The 12,680-nt window shown below is 38.2% G+C and overlaps 1 pseudogene; it reads left to right on the plus strand.

Moving 5' to 3' along the window:
* The first annotated feature begins 5,658 nt into the window (after positions 1-5,658).
* LOC129512200 (metallothionein-1-like) lies at positions 5,659-7,061 on the plus strand (annotated as a pseudogene).
* The last annotated feature ends 5,619 nt before the right edge of the window (positions 7,062-12,680 follow it).

The raw sequence follows: 12,680 nt of genomic DNA on the forward strand, positions 1-12,680 counted from the left end.
GCACCACACTACAGGACTGAAGCATTTGCTGAAAATACCTTGTTACTTGTTTTAGATATTGGAAGTTGTCTCTGGGTTCAAACTCCTAGGGTAGGAAAGGGAGCTAATCAGCTGGGCTCAAGAAGTTATGTTCTACATACTTCAGAAGAAATGTCTAACAAGAAGGGCAGGAGAAGCCTACTGGGAACCACAGGCATAACAGTTGGAGCGTATCCCTTCCTAATGTGAAACAGTTCTTCAGGAAAGTTTAAGCTCTTTTTCCTTTTTTGATTATGTATCACTTGCTAGTAGGTGGTCGCACATAGAAAAGAGCTCTATGGGGAGAGAGTTCTGCTTGGGGCCTAATTTAATGGCCAGAAGAATGCAGGTTTGAACCAGTGATGGTATGAGCCCTCTCTGTCCTTTACCCCTCTTTAAAGCTGGCCTCCATTAGAGAGAAACCTCATGCCAAAGCACTTCTCCCTCTCCTCATGGCCCAGGGCTGACCTATCCTAGTCAGGAGTCTTTTCTCTGAGCACTTTACTTTGTATTCTTTTCTTTCTCAGTTCTTCTTTTGTCCTATCTGTAACTTGGCTTTAGGCAATTTCTGCTTCCCAGGCTAGAACTGGTTATCTCCTGTCTGCCCTTTGCAGATAGGTAGCATTCTCTTACTCCCTCAGTGATGTAAGAGACCAAAGACACATGCCTCTGACTCCATAATTTCCACACTATTTATCTCATCCCCTCTTGCCAAACTGTATGTTCCTATGACTCATGTGCTTCTGGCACTGTGGTGTATCCTGACTGACAAGACAGAGGTGGAGGTCTAGAGACTGGCCATGAGAATTAAAAGCTGAAACCCAGTGAGGTGAAGTCACTGTCTTCTTTGTCCTCTTCCCCCTCTGTTTGACAGTGGGGGCCCCAAAAAGACATGAAGAGAAATCTCACAGAGGAAAACATAGACATGGCCAACATGCACATGAGAAAATGCTCTGCATCACTTGCCATCAGGGAAATACAAATCAAAACCACAATGAGATACCACCTCACACCAGTGAGAATGGGGAAAATTAACAAGGCAGGAAACCACAAATGTTGGAGAGGATGCGGAGAAAAGGGAACCCTCTTACACTGTTGGTGGGAATGTGAACTGGTGCAGCCACTCTGGAAAACTGTGTGGAGGTTCCTCAAAGAGTTAAAAATAGACCTTCCCTACGACCCAGCAATTGCACTGTTAGGGATTTACCCCAAAGATACAGATGCAATGAAACGCCGGGACACCTGCACCCCGATGTTTCTAGCAGCCATGTCCACAATAGCCAAACTGTGGAAGGAGCCTCGGTGTCCATCGAAAGATGAATGGATAAAGAAGATGTGGTTTATGTATACAATGGAATATTACTCAGCCATTAGAAATGACCAATACCCACCATTTGCTTCAACGTGGATGGAACTGGAGGGTATTATGCTGAGTGAAGTAAGTCAATCGGAGAAAGACAAACAGTGTATGTTCTCATTCACTTGGGGAATATGAATAATAGTGAAAGGGAATATAAGGGAAGGGAGAAGAAATGTGTGGGAAATATCAGAAAGGGAGACAGAACATAAAGACTCCTAACTCTGGGAAACGAACTAGGGGTGGTGGAAGGGGAGGAGGGTGGGGGTTGGGGGTGAATGGGTGACGGGCACTGAGGGGGACACTTGACGGGATGAGCACTGGGTGTTATTCTGTATGTTGGTAAATTGAACACCAATAAAAATTAATTTATTAAAAAAATAAAATAATAAAATAAAATAAAAATAAAAAAATAAAAGAGGGGCAGAAGGATCCTTATAGAATAAAGACACTTTAGAAACTTAAAAAAAATAAATTTCTATATCACTTAAAAGAAAAACAAAAAAAACAGTGGGGGCCCCAAAAAGTTGCTTAACCTAGCCCAAGAGAGATTTCCAAAACTCCAGGTCGGTTCTGGACTGACTTAAGAACCAAAGTCTTAAGAATCAAAGTAGGGCAAGACATTGATTTGGATGATGGAGTAGGGATGTTGGGAGTGTCAGATGAGGATCTAGGCTAACCTTGGGGGAATCTCTTATGTAATGCAAAGATGATCAGAAGAAAGATTTAGAATCTGAGTATTGTATTGCTCCGATGCCTTAGTTGGCACAAGACTAAAGAAGTCAGACAGGTAAGCCCTGGGAGCCTGATGCTGGATTCAGCACCTGGAGTGTGAGCTTCTTAAATATTTCAGAGTTGGAGGAACTTGAATATATACTGTCTTAAGGAATTGACTTTTATACTAAAAGATGAGGGATACTAAAAGATAATACCCTATTTTTTAAAAAGTGAAAAGCCATTAATATTTGCAGTAGTCTAAATCTTTAGAGACAGAAATAAGAATAAGAAGGGAAGGTAGAGAGTGGGGAATGGAGAGTAACAGGTCATGGTTAAAGGGTTTCTTTTAGGGGGATTAAAATATTCCAAAATCAGATTATGATTATAGTTACACAACTCTCTCAATATACCAAAGAACATTGAATTATATTTTTTAAATGGGTCAGTTGTATGGCATGTGACTTATATCTCAATAAAACTGTTAAAAAGAAATACATTTTTTAAATGTGGAAAAGGTGAAATTTGAGAATTATACATGATTGGCTCATTGTGATTGCTTAGAAAAATCAGGAATAAATTATTAGATATATGGGAGACATTTATACAAGAATGTAGAGGTCTTTGAGAATCTGTAGGCATTACTAAGAACAAGTCATGTCAAATTAACCTTGACTCCTTGACTTCTCTTTTATTAGGCTTACTTTGTTAATGGGTGAAGGGAATGGCATTGACAAATTGATGTAAGCTATCGTGGTTTTATCAAAGCTTTTATTTGATGACGTGTTCTGTGGTGTATGAGTATGAGATGTTGAATTGAAGATTGGTTGACAGTGTTACTAGGGTTCACATATACTGAAAAAATATCCCTCAGACATAGTGATTATGCATTTTATGTGCATCGAGTGAACTCTATTATCTAGTTTGATTATATATTCTGTTATAGTATAAAGAGCCAAACTGGGATGCCTGGGTGGCTCAGTGGTTGAGCATCTGCCTTCGGCTCAGGGTGTGATCCTGGAGTCCCTCAACAGGCTGGAACACAACTGTGTTTTGTTGTGAGAATTTTAAAGAAACCTCATACATCATAGCATTTTACTCATATTTATGAGTATTTACCTGAGCCTACATCTCTAACAGATAAGTGCTTTTTTTTTAACACCCACAATATCATCTCACTTAATAAATATTGACAGTTTCCTAATACCATACAATACCCAGTCCATATTCAGATTTCCCAGGTTATCTAAAAAATATGTTTTTATTATTATTATTATATTATATTATTATTATTATTATTATTATTATTATTATTATTAAGATTTTACTGATTTCTTTGAGAGAGAGCAAGAGAGCCCGAGCAGGAGCAAGGGCAGAGGGAGAAGCAGGCTCCCTCCGCAGGAACCTGATATAGAGGTTGATTCCAGGACTCTGGGATCATGACCTGAGCCAAAGGCAGACACTTAACTGACTGAGCTAACCCCAGGCACCCCTAAAAGATGTGTTTTTATAGCAAGTTTTTGTTTGAATCAGTATCAATCAAGGTTCATTGTGGCTCTTAAATATATTTTAACCTATAACAGTCCTTCCTCTTTTTTATGTTTTCTTATGTCTTCTAGAATCTGGGTCTTTGTCTTGAAGAATTTCTTAAACTCTGGATTTGGCTAATTTTTATTTTTGTGGTGTTGTATAGCTTGTTTCTTCTTACGTTTTTTGCAAATGGATAATCTATTTAGAGACCACAGTCTGGGTGCTAGATGTGCTCATTGGTATTGGAAACCGTTGCTTTTAGGCATTTTCAGTAAAATACATATTTTTCAAGTTAGAGGATATATGAAGAAAAATAATGAGTTCATACTGATATTTCTATTTTAAATTTAATATTGTAGATTTATATTAATTTTGATTTCATATTCATCTCTTTTTCTCTAAGGCTCAGCATTTGTTTTTACTACATTAATTTACTTTATTGTATAATATACTTAAAATATTACTATTAGCAGTATTATTATTAATATTAACACTATTATTATTAACAATAAAACTACTAATTAAATTTTTTGTAGTTCCCTTTTTTTTCTTTTAAAGATTTTATTTATTCATGAGAGACACACAGAGAGAGGCAGAGGAAGAGGAAGAGGCAGGCTCCCTGTGGGGCACCGATGTGGGACTTGATCCCCGGGGACTCCAAAATCACGCTCTGAGCCAAAGGCAGATGCTCAACCACTGAGCCACTGGAGCATCCCTTGTAGTTCTTTCTGTTTTATGCATATTTCACTAGCAGAGTATAGTCAAGATACTGTCTTTTCAAGTACTCAAAAGAATTTTATTCTGAGTACTATGATAAGCAAAATGAGTCAGAGAAAGATGAATACTTTATGATTTCACTCACATGTGGAATTTAAGAAACTAAACAAACGAACAAGGGGGAAAAATGAGGGTGAGGAACCAAGAAACAGACTCTTAGCTATAGAGAACAAAATGATGATTACCAGAAGGGGTGTGGACAAGGGGATGGGTGAAATAGGTATGGGGTTGAAGGAATGCTTTTGTTTTGACGGTCACTGGGTAACGTATGGAAGCAATGAATCACGTATTTTATACTAAAACTATTATTACCTGTGTGTTAACTAACTGGAATTTGAATAAAAACTTTCAAAAAAGAATTTTATTCTCTATCTTACTTGTTTCTAACATAAGGAAGTCAGCTGATTTTACAGGGAAGAAAGCATTTGATTCAATAGTATGATTAAAGGTGAAAATCCATAAGCAAACTTAAAGTAAAAGTATATTTTCTTAAGGAGTCTACTATTTGTAAGCCAAAGAAATGGGGATTGTGATGTCAGTCACTTACTGAAATGGCTCTGCTTGTTCTATTTAAGAACCTGTGGTAGGGATCCCTGGGTGGCGCAGGGGTTTGGCGCCTGCCTTTGGCCCAGGGCGTGATCCTGGAGACCCGGGATCGAATCCCACGTCGGGCTCCCGGTGCATGGAGCCTGCTTCTCCCTCTGCCTATGTCTCTGCCTCTCTCTCTCTCTGTGTGTGTGACTATCATAAATAAAAAATTAAAAAAAAAGAACCTGTGGTAGCTTTAACATATGTCCACAAATTTTTTAATGCTCCTCCTTTCAAAAGGTAGAGCCTGATTCTCTTCCCCAAGATCGTAGGCTGAACTGTCTGTCAGTGACTTGCTTCCAACAAATAGAACATGGCAGAGGTGACAGTACACAACTTCTGAAGCTAGATTATAAGTATCATAGCTTCTTCCTTGTTCTCTCTCTTCTCTTGATTTTGGTTCATTATATGAGGAAAGCCAGGTGTATATGGAGGATGCCACAGTGCTCAATGGACAGGTCTACGTGGCAATGAACCAAGGTCTCCGTCCCATAGCTGTGTGACCAAAGCATCTTAGGCAACACCTTCCAGCCCCAGTCAGGCTTTTACATAATTGTATCTCCAGCCATCCTCTTGACTACATCCACATAAGAAACTAACCTCTACACCTCCAGCCCACAGCAGTGCCTCCCAGCATCACTCGCTTGGGACCTCCATCCTCACCTTAGCTTGAAATGGACCCCAATGGCTCCTCCTCCACCAGGGGCTCCTGCAGATGCTCTGTCTCCTGCGGATGCAGAGTGCAAATGTATCTCCTTCAAGAAGAGCTACTGCTTCTCCTGCCCCATGGACAGTGCCAAGTGTGCCCAGGACTGTATCTGTAAGGAAGCATCAGACAAGTACAGCTGCTGTGCCTCCTGTGGAGGAAAGCCTGTTACATATGTAAATAGACCAACATATACAAACCTGCAGTTTTTTTTACTTTTTTTATCCTACCTAGACCCAGTTGCTGCATTCCTGATTCTGTAAAATATTTGAATGACAGTAATCTCATCTAGACTATTCTGGCAAAAAAAAAATAAAAAAATGAATAAAGAATAAAGAAGACAGAGATAGAACCTGATACAAAAGCACCTGCCTGTGCTTCTCCCAAATTCCTGACCCACAGAAACTGTGGGATTATAAATATTTATTATTCTTTTGGCCACTTTGTTTGAGGGTAATTTGTTAGGTAGTAACACAGAGCTAATATAAAACCTAAATGTAGGTTTAAAATAAGAAGGAGGGGTGCCTGAATGGCACAGTTGGTTGGCCATCCAATTTTTGGTTTCAGTTCAGGTCTTGCTCTCAAGGTCATGGGATCAAACCCCACTTGGGCACCCAGTGCAGAGTCTGCTTAAGACTTATTCCCTCTCCCTCAATGCCTCCCACTTGTGCTCATTCTCCCTCTCTCAAATAAATAAACCTTTCAAAAAAAGGGGGGGATACTCAGCAAAAGTCATTTATTTACTGCCTTTTGGTGAGAAAAGAGCATTTCAAGTTAGAAGATATGTAGAGTAGGCTTCAGAATTCATAATATTAAGACTGTGGAGGGAAATGGTAAGTGTGGATATTTGGTGAAGCAAGACTATCCATCCATTGCCTAAGTCAGGGACTGCCAAAGTAATGTATCCACTCCCTTGGAATCATCAACTCAGATTTCCAGGAAAGTGGGCCTCTAGCCCTTGCCTTTTCCCTTCTTCCAGTCCCCTTTCTCATGCTCCTTGATTCTGAGTCACTCTCATACTACATGGGTTATTATTTGACACAAAACTTCCAGAGATAAATAATATAGTCCTTTTGGCAACTCCCTTACAAAACTTCTTTCCTAAAAGAAAGCTGTGTACTCGATATTTTCTTTGCTGAACAATACGTGAAGATCTAGACATAAATTTGTTATCTTGTTATACTGGCTTACATATGAATTATAGATTTTATTATATTTATTTTATTTTCAAGTTCCCCATCTAGCATTAAATTGTCATAATAAAATAGTTTGAAAAGCAGAATTGCCAAGTCTTAATAATTTTTAAAGGATCTGGCTTATATTGTCCCTTTATGGTGTTATGTTTTTCTCTCCTAGAATGCTTTGTTATAAAAAAAAGAATATATATATATATATATATATATATATATATATATATATATATATTTAATTTGGAGGTATATAAAATTTACAGAAATTCACATCCTTTTTGTCATTCCAGATATTAACATGAAAATGTAGGCTCCTTTTAGTGTAGTGCTGTGTAAAGCCTACTTCCCACATCTTACTTGATTACATGCATTCTTTTATTAAATAATATTTATTGAATATTTACTCTAAGCTAGACACTGAGGCACTGGGAATATAAAGATGATTAAGACATATATGTAGTAGAAGCTTGGAAGCAACTTAAACATGTCAGTAGGATACTGGTTAAGTAAAGTACAGTACATTCAATAATTTATTGAATGTACTATTCAATAGTACATTGACTAGTAGAGTATTACTCAGCTTCTAAAAATAATGAAGTTGATTTTATACTGATATGGTACAATCTCTAAGCTCTGTTGTTCAGGTGCGAGACATAGAGGAATGTATATAATATATGACCACTTGCATAAGAAAAAATGAGTATACATATGTATATACCTGTTGGACTAGATTGACTGTGGAAGAATTCAGAAGAAACTATAGCCAGGGCTTAGGAAAAAATTGGATGACTGGAGGACAGGGGTAGAGGAGAGGAAAATATTTCTCACATATTTTAATGAGCCTTCTGTGTTTTGAACTATATTCATTAATATCCTATTCAAAAATAATTAATTTTAAAAGGAAAACATAGCCCCACCCTCAGAAACCTTAGGCTACAGGAGAGACAGATATATAAGAAATAACAATAATAATATATATTGGGCAAGGTGATAAAATATATACCTAAAAGAAAGGAGAGGTCATTTTTCTCTAGAGTAGTAATGAATGGAAGGTCAGGGCACACTTCACGGAGGAGGTTACTTTGAGGAGTACTAACAAATTAAGGGTTGACTGTTTTTTCCCTCACTCTGAGGAGGAGCAGCAGCAACACAGATATAGATGGAAGACATAACAATCTCCTGAAATCTGTTATATTTACTACTCCAGAACCCAGTGCTAATTCTTGGTATATCTGCTGGCTTCATTTCACCAGCACCTAAGCTATATACATTTCTGACCTGTCCTTCCTCCTTCAGTCCCTCTCTCCTTTCCTCTCCCTATTGGCCCCTTCCTCTCTTTTTCTCTCCCTCTCTCCCTTTTTTTGTAAGAGAAAGATTTGTATATCAACAAATTATGATTCAGTAGCAATTACATAAATTTTTTTATTGGAAAAAGTTGTTATAGGTAAACCCAAACTCTGTTATTAAAAGAGATATCAGAGGGGCATCTGAGTGGCTCAGTGGTTGAGTGTCTGCCTTTGGCTCAGGTTGTGATCCTGGGGTCCTGGAATGCAGTCACCGTGTCAGGCTCCCTGCAGGGAGCCTGCTTCTCCCTCTGCCTGTGTCTCTGCCTCTCTCTTTCTCTGTGTCTTTCATGAATAAACAAATAAAATCTTTTAAAAAAAAAAGAAATATTAGGGACGCCTGGGTGGTTTAGCGGTTGAGTGTCTGCCTTGGGCTTAGGGCGTGATCCGGGATCAAGTCCCGCAATCCCAGGATAGAGACTGTCATCAGGCTCCCCATGGGAAGCCTGCTTCTCCCTCTGCCTATGTCTTTGCCTCTCTCTCTCTGTCTCTCATGAATAAATAAATAAAATATTTTTTAAAAAGTAAAAGAAATAACAGATGTTGCTTACTTAGAGTTGTATGCTAGCACACATTTACAATAATGTACTTTTTCTTTGGATATGCCCACCTGAACAATCTTCCTGTAGGTGGCAGAGTTACTTCTTTTGAATGGAGCTGATCCGTTACTTAGGAGTGACAATGGAAAATGTGCTTTGGATGAGGCCAAAGATTCATGTATGAAGTGCCTCCTTGAGAAATATGTTCCTAAATATCAAAAACATTATCTTACATCAGGTAAGATTAAACTGTGTTATATTTGTTCATTATATTGATAGAGAGTTATAGAAATTGGATTTAGAATTATAGAAATTAAATTTCTTTTCCTAAGTTTTGAGAAGACCCATCCAGGGGTGTCCTTGCTCCATTCATGTAGTAAAGCACATGGACTTGCTTGCAAATGCACATAATGGAAAGATGCACTTTTTCCTTCTTGTGCATTGCAAACAGTTAAGAAAACTTTTCTAAAGTTCTTTTTTTCCCCTGAAAATTCTTTGACTGAAAAACAAGATATGATGTAAATTATATTTGACTGTATCTTTTTGATAAGTATGACCAGGATTGTTTATTTCCATTTCCATTCCCTAAGAATATTTTCTTATGGCTGTATTTTTACCCTGTCATCTATTATACTGGTAAAAATTGAACTACAAAAGAACTAGATTTATAGTTGTCAATAAGAAGATTATAAGAATGATTTACATGCATGGCGCTTTCTTTATTCCCCTTAAATTTTTTGATAAGGTCACACATTCCTCTACTCAAAACCCGGTAGTGGCTCTCCATTTAATCTAGAAGAAATGTCAGTATCCTTACAGTGGCCTAGAGACCCCTGATCTATAGGGGTCTGATCTATCAGCCAGCCATCCTACCAGTTAACTTCTATCACCCTCTACCTATGTCACTCAACTCCAGTCACACTGGCCTCCTTGCTGTTCCTCCCCCACGTCTTTCAAGTCTTAGTTCAAATGTCATTTCAGGGAGGCCTAGACTATCCTATTTAAAACTGCAACCTAAGACAAAACAAAACAAAACAAAACAAAAAAGAAACAAAAAAACCCTGCAACCTGCCTCCTTCCCACCCTCACTGTATTAGTTATCTATCCCTATGCAACAATTACCCAAAATTTAGCATCTTAAAACAACAAACGTTAATTATATCTCACAATTTCTGAGGATAAGAAGTCTGGAAGCCTGGGATGTCTGAGTGGCTCAGTGGTTGAGTGCCTGCCTTCAGCTCAGGACATGATCCTGGAGCCCCGGGATCAAGTCCCGCATCAGGCTTCCTGCAAGGAGCCTACTTCTCCCTGTGCCTGTGTCTCTGCCATTCTCTCTCTGGGTCTCTCATGAATAAATAAATAAAATATTTTTAAAAAAGAAAAGAAGAAGAAGTCTGGAAGCCTTTTAACTGAGTAACCAGTTCTGGATCAGGATCTCTTAGAGTTTGCAGCCAGACTATTAGTAAGGGATGGTGAGCTCAAGGCTCAGCTAAGACAGGAAAATCCACTTTCAGGCTCACTCCCATGGTTCTTGGCAGGCCTCAGCTCCCCGCTGCTTGCTAACTGGAGGCTTCAGTTACTTGCCGCATGAGCTTTTTCCATAGGCCTGACGTCCTGGCAGCTGGGTCAGAAAGTTATCCAGGAGAGATAATGCACCCAAGACAGAGGGCACAAGCTTCCTATAACTCAGTCTTGAAAGTGATATACAACCACTTCTACTATATTCTATTTGTTGTAAGTAAGTCACTAAGTCTGGGAAGTTCTACCTTTCGAAAGGAGGAATATCAAAAACTTTATGAATGTATTTTACAAACTGCCACACTCCGGTCCCTCTTACTCTACTCTACTATTATATTTAACCTTTTACCATAGCACTTAACACCTTGTAACACATTATATGATTTGTTAATTTTTAGTCTTTCCCCACCAGAATCTAAGCTCCATGAAGGGAAGGACCTTTATTTAGTCTGGTGATGAGTACTAAATGCCTTGTATACAGCAGGCATTCAGTAAATATTTGTTGAGTAAGTAGTGTATTAGTCCTTTTAAACCAAACAAATTCTTTACCTTCAAGAGTTATGTATGTGCTTCATTCACTTTTATTAAACTATATTTTATTGTATTAATATTTAAAGATTTTCTTTATTTGACAGAGAGAGAGAGAGCAAGAGAGAGAGAGCACAAGCCAGGGGGAGGGAGTGGGAGAAGCAGACTTCCTGCTGAACAGGGAGCTGAATGATGTGGGGCTTTATCCCAGGACCCTGGGATAGTGACCTAAGCTGAAGGCAGTTGCTCAACCAGCTGAGCTACTTAGGCACCCCATTAAACTGTATTTTAATAAAAATATCTCTAAAGAGGTAACTGTTTGAATGCTTTTGACGAAAGAATAAGACTTGGATCAAAACACCCTGCTTTATAATAAAGAGATAAGTTCATTGCTAACTAAAGGACACCAAGAAGAAATTAATTAATGGTTCTTTTAGAACAAACGACTTCTTCCCCTGTAGCCCATTCTCATCAGAAAATAAGAGGGAGAGGGTCCTTGGGTGGCTCAGTTTGATAAGCATCTGCCTTTGACTCAGATCATGATCCCAGGGTCCTGGGATGGAGCCCTGCAAAGGGCTTCCTGCTCAGCAGGGAGTCTGCTTTTCCCTCTGCCTTTCCCCCCTGTTTGTGATCTCTCTCTACCTCTCTGTCAAATAAATAAGTAAAATCTAAAAAGAAAAAAAAATAAGAGAGACACACTATACTTTGTTGAGGCCAGGTCTATAAAAGCACATTGAGATAGATAATTCATATTTACATTCATTGAGATAGATTATTGCACTCAAATTTACATTTCAAGCTATATGAGAAATTACAGATATTCACGTGAAGGCAAAAGGATGTGTATTTTTACATTTTTGCTTTAATAATCTGCTTAATTGCTTGACTTCTCTGTTTTATGGTAGCATGCATTGTTTTGCTATTCTGAGAGTGCTTTCTCCAGCATTTTAGCCCTTTCTCCAAATCCAGAATCTCCCATTCACCAGTGCCCACTTCTGACAGATTTTTACCCAAGGAGATTTCATTCAGGGAAAGGAATCCCAACCCTTTCTTCTTAGGAGTTAGTTCCCACTCTTCCCTTGTAAGGGAATTTACCAAGGTGGTATTATGCTTCATCAAGTGGTTTGAATATTTCTTAAGTTTGAACTTTCAAAATCTGTCATTAATTATCAGCCTACTTAGCAGTATAAATGAAGAGGTAATTTACTTAATAATTTACTTAAACATATCAAACAGTATTTGTTTTTAAATTTCAGTTGAAGAGTTTTTAATTATAGGAATGATGGATAAAGAACCTTCCTCATGCAATATATATTTGGTGCTTTTCTCTCGAAAAGTATAATACATCTACTTGGTATAGGACAAGGGTTCATTCTTACTAACTTTACATCCTGGAGTAAATTAGCCCTCTCAATTTTCTCATCTGTAAATGTGGGCTTATAGTATCTATTCTGCTACCTATATATCTGGGATTGTTACTATGAGGATGGGAGTTGATGTATATAAAATACTTCCATACAATATCTTATACATGACAGAGCTTGGAATGACAGAGTGAAAAAAGTTAAGGCTGCATCACCACCTCAGAATTTACATCTGTGTAGTGTTTTTTTTTTGTTTGTTTTGTTTTGTTTTTAGTTGGTTATACTAAAGCATATAAACTCTTAAAACAGAGAGGATAAAAGCCCTTTCTTGCTTCCAGATTCTCTTAGGAGCCATGCCCAAAATGCTGGTTCCTGTAAAACATTTTTCTGCTCTTTTTAAAAAAGATTTTATTTAGTTATTTGACAGAGACAGAGAGAACACAAGAAGAGGGAGCAGCAGGCAGACGGAGAGGGAAAAGCAGGCTACCTGCCCTGGGATCCATGGGGC

This window comes from Nyctereutes procyonoides, unplaced genomic scaffold, assembly GCF_905146905.1.
Source record: "Nyctereutes procyonoides isolate TBG_1078 unplaced genomic scaffold, NYPRO_anot_genome, whole genome shotgun sequence".
Taxonomy (NCBI): Eukaryota; Metazoa; Chordata; class Mammalia; order Carnivora; family Canidae; genus Nyctereutes; species Nyctereutes procyonoides.